This window comes from Salmo salar, chromosome ssa06 (assembly GCF_905237065.1).
Source record: "Salmo salar chromosome ssa06, Ssal_v3.1, whole genome shotgun sequence".
Lineage (NCBI taxonomy): Eukaryota > Metazoa > Chordata > Actinopteri > Salmoniformes > Salmonidae > Salmo > Salmo salar.
In genome coordinates, this window is record NC_059447.1 from 23,487,501 (window position 1) to 23,492,500 (window position 5,000).

Genomic DNA, 5,000 nt, shown 5'->3' on the forward strand with positions numbered 1-5,000 from the left:
ATTTTTAAAGGCCTCCGAGAAACAAGCTATGTTCCACGAGAAACAGGCTATAGACATGGAAGCGGAGCCGACTACCGATGGCTGCTAAACGCTACATTGTAGCCTCCGATCAGAAGCTGCAACAATATCACCTTTCACATTTGTAACAATTGTTTTGCGGCGAAAGCGAATAAATCGCCTCAATCCAGCCACCGAAATAAAACAGCCGAATCGAGATCCTCATTAGCCTACATCGCCGTTTATATTCTGCCCCAGAAATAATATAAATGTGCAACTACCTAATTCCATAACGCTCTTGTATCTTTAGTGGGTAAAATAGGCTACATTACTTCATCCAACCACACAGAAAAGTATTCAGATCTCATGGGGGGGAGGAATTCCAAATACTTATATCGTGATGAATAGTCCTCTAAAAAGCGTATCAAAGTTTAGATAAAGTGCCCAAATACTTATCACAACGAAAAATACTCGCACAACACACCAAATGATAGTTTGCTAGAGAGAGAGCTCAAACAACTAAGTTAATTGCATACAGCCACATTACTTCAAAGAAAGTCAACAGAACATCAAAGGAACTCCAATGGGGCCAGCGCGAGGAACACTCTTGTAACTTACCATCGATCCACGAGTTCGGTCTTCCAAAAGTATCAGTTTTTTATCCACAGAAAAATAATCCACAATAGTCGATTCCACGACAGACCCCTTTACAGTCCGATTTGTTTCGTGTTAGTTGTAGAAAGAAAAATGTAGTTTTCCAAGGGGGGGAAAAAAATACTGCTTAGTTTCCCCCTTTTCTTTGCAAATGTTTCAGTCTGCCATGCCATACCGTAGGTCTCTCCTGTAGGCTATTCCAATACGTTCTGGGCTCAGGGTAAAACAGCGCACTTCAAAGTGAAGAACCGACAGCCTCGTCCCGGAAGCTACATAGAAAACAATACTCCCCCTTTCTCTTTCAAAAAGAACACAGCGCATTCAAATTCACCGACACATATTCATCCTTTATCTTTTCATGTTTTCAGAGGCTGGTGAATTGATGGCCGCGGTGAAAAAAACTAAAAATATTCTAATCATTTTTACTGGCGATTTTACAGATCACAAAATTACAACAAAGTTTCTAGGACCTTATCAAAGACAAGAAATCTTGAGCCAACTCCCTGAGGCTTTGGAACGTCAGAAGTAACAGATCTGCCGCCCCAATAGCATTATCCCTGCAATCCCTCTGTTGCTACATACACTTTAAAGACACAGGCCTCTTTTCTTTTAAAGACTCGAATAGTTTCCTGATTAACCCATTTCTATCTTTGGGATGCGGAAAAGACACAACGTTGTGTTGGCTATCTAATCTGGTATACAATTTCCCCAGGGTAATTCTAAAATGCCAAATTATCAAATAAAAACGACAATCCATAGATGCCATGTGGTTGAAATGCATGTATGACATACATGTCAGCAGCACATATTCCATAGCTCCTTCAAGTGGCCAGGTTGGGTAAAGGTATGATATACACATGGGTTATTAAAGGTGCAATTTGCAATAGTTACTGCTATTCTATGTTCATTCAATTAACAATATAATATAACCCATTGGTCATTGAAGATTATAAACTGGGTGGTTCGAGCCCTGAGTGCTGATTGGCTGACAGCCGTGGTATATCAGACCATATACCACAGGTAAGACAAAACATGTATTTTTACTGCTCTAATGTATTGTTGGTAACCAGTTCATAATAGCAATAAGGCACCTCAGGGGTTTCTGATCTATGGCCAATATCCAGGCACTCCGCAACATAAGAACAGCCCTTAGCCGTGGTATATCTCTTCGGGCCTTATTGCTTAAACATCATTTCTTAATGTCTCATGAGCTTAGAACTGCCTTACCCAATCATAACTGAAAAATATGAGTCTGTTTTACTCCATGGTTTACAGCTTGAAAATACGTCTGTTTAAAACTATAATGTTGATCTCACACTAGAGAAATCTTTCCTTCAATGTAGGATTAATAGCTAGGCTATATCATATGGATAGAGTGGACTGCAGAGTACAACCACTACGTTTGATTTAGCATTCAGCTTTTCTTCTCCTTTTTATCAATCATCTCCTTTCTGTTAATGTCCCATTTGCTCTACAACCCTGGCACACGAGGCTACCTTTTATATCAATGATATCAATGCCCAGCTTTATACACCATTGAAAGGGGGGAGGAGGCGTATGATGGAAGGAGGAGGAGGAGTATGTGATGGGATGGAGAGAAGGCCCGTAGTAGACAACCCAGCCATTCTACCCATAATGCGCTCATTGACTGGCGCAAGCAGCTGTGGGGCCTGTTTTGTCTGTGGCAGACAGTCAGACAGTGGTTTCAAGGACATCTGGATGTTACTTTATAAGACTGTCTTGTTTGTCCCCTCTAGGACTCCATACAGTGATTAGTAGAGCAACTAAGTACGCTGTAAACTAGTCTTTGAACAAGATGGCTGACTAGGTCAGTGTTTATTTGGATATCCATGCAGCTCCTTCTCAAAGCCATTGGCTGTGCTGATGTTCTATCTATCCCTTCTCACTCATAGAACATTAACCCAACACCATAACCCTTTGTTTACCATTGGTGGTGTAACAGTGGGGGGGGGGGGTGTAACCTAACCTCTGACAGTAAATGCACAGAGATAAAACCCCATCCCCATGTAAATAGCCCCTATACCTCCTACCGCTGCCAGGGGCCAGATGGGCCCCCGTGTCCCACTCAGGACCTTTGATATGGCAGGGCCCCCTTCGAGGACACCTCAGTCTCCACCTTCAGGCCCTACTGAGCCTGACCTCTATTCTGACCTGGAACAGAGCTGCCCTGGCCCTAGTGACCCCTATTCTGCCCTGGCCCTAGTGACCCCTATTCTGCCCTGGCCCTATAAAACGATACATAACAGGGGGGAGGAGCAGGACAGGGTTAGCTACCCCTGATGTTTTGGTGCTTTTATGGCTGTGGGTATATTGTATCCTGAACAGCTCTGACCTGTCCTCCCCATGCTAGCTACCGGCCATCTCAGCTGCTGTTGTAAACTCCACACTTAACAGAGAGAGAGAGTGTGTGTGTTTGAGCATGTGTGTGAGAATGTGTGTGTGTGTGTATATGTGAGATTGTGTGTGTGAGTGTGTGTGAGAGTGAACATCTGTGAGTATGAGTGTGTGAGAGTGTCTGAGTGTGGAAATCAGTGTGAAAGTGTGTCACTGTGTGTGTGTGTGTGCTAGTTGCCTTCTCCTCTCAGTGCTGTAGCCCTGTGATCAGTAACTGCTCTCAATTATCCTATTGTCTGCTGCTCCTTTTCAGCTCGGGGTTAAACTCTTAGCAGCTCCCTTTGAAGTCATCATCCCTTTATCTCAAGCCAGACCCAAGAATTTGGGGGAGGACAATGGAAAATGAAACCAAGAGGGAGGCTTATGGCAATTATCAACGAGGGCCCATGAGTACAAGTAAGTGTGAATGTCCATTTGGAGAGAAGGTGGGGTGGGGGGGTGAGAGAGAGGCAGAGTGAGAGAGAGGCAGAGAATTGAATTGAGAGGACATAGGTTTACTGTTTCTAATTTGTTTGGTGTATACACCAGAGGCTAAACAACTCCAAAGAGGAAATGGTGTCTCCCTCCTTTAAAGAGGTGACAACAAGGGGACAATGCCTTTAAAGGAGCCAGGGGCCGATGAGAGGAGATGGGGAACGAAAGAGAGGATGACAGGGGGTGAGAGGAGAGGAAGAGAGATGGAAGGAATGGACAACAGCAGCAGGGGGCAGAGGAAGGGAAGAAGAGATGGAAGGATTGGACAACAGGGGGACAGAGGAGAGGAGGGGAAGAGGGGAAAAAGAGATGGAACGAAAGGAGGAGAAGGAGAAGTGCAGTTGTTAGCAGAATCAGATGGCATGCTGTGAGAGAGCCGGGAGAGCAGACAATTAAAGTGTGGAGTAAAGAGAGGCTTTGAAGTTGGACATGGTGCCTAATACCCTTAGAGTGAGCTAAAGAAGGGCAACAATTCACCAGCTTGTTATGGGGCTGTTTGGAAGGGAGGATGAGGAGGGAAGAGGGTGTCTTGTTAAAAGGTTCAATTTGAGGAAAATAACTTTAATTTCAACCCCAAATAGCCTCTGAAGGATTGTGGCGGCACAGCGGCAGCTGTAGTGTGGGAGTACAGGAGTTCAACAGCAACTGGTGCATTCTGATGAGGAGTGACTGTGTGATAAATGTTGAGGCTGGGTAGAGGAGGAAGAGAGAGGGAAGAGATAATGAAAGAGAGAGAAGGAGGATGAAGAGAATGAAAAGAGAGAATGAAATAGATAGGGAGAGATGGGGAGATGAAAGAAAGCGAAAAAAGAGAAGTAGGCCTCGAGAAAAATAGATGTTATTATTGAAGGTTATTTATTTGTCTTTTCCCCCCAGTTTTAATCCCATTTGCGCATGGCTTTTAAGTCTACCAATGTATAGAAAGAATGTGGGATGCACAGTCAAATCCCATTTGGCCATGAAGCATTTCCTCTCTAATAACTTTCATTTCCTCTTACTGCCTTTCTCTTTCTGACCGCCTTTCTGGGGTTGAGGGCTGATGGACACCCGTTTCAGAGAGGACGTCACTATCTGGCCATGCAGGTAAGGACAGATCGTAGGCCTACGGCACTTTCTGAGGTGTTCACTACAATAAAATGTGTGGTTGGTCACAGATAGACATCCATATCTGGCCTGCGAGAAAGGGCAGAAGTATGAAACGCTGTGACCACCAATCTGATTTTAAGCACTAACCTTAACCCTAAGGATTTAAACCACAAACCTTAACCCTCACTCTAAGGATCTCTATCTCTAACCCTAAACAAACGTGCATTGGAATATGAACAAAGTCACCATTTTGTCTTTTCTAACATGATCATCTAGTGGCTACCTCTCAGATAGATCCACTTTCTGCTTCTCCACTACTGTGGTCAGGAGCATCATCAGGATTATCACCATGGTGATGGTGGACCATAGTCTGA

General features: G+C 44.1%; 1 pseudogene; it reads right to left on the minus strand.

Moving 5' to 3' along the window:
• The window catches only part of LOC106606676 (axin-2-like), a 21,462-nt pseudogene extending 20,516 nt beyond the window's left edge, over positions 1–946 (minus strand).
• Positions 947–5,000: the final 4,054 nt, after the last annotated feature.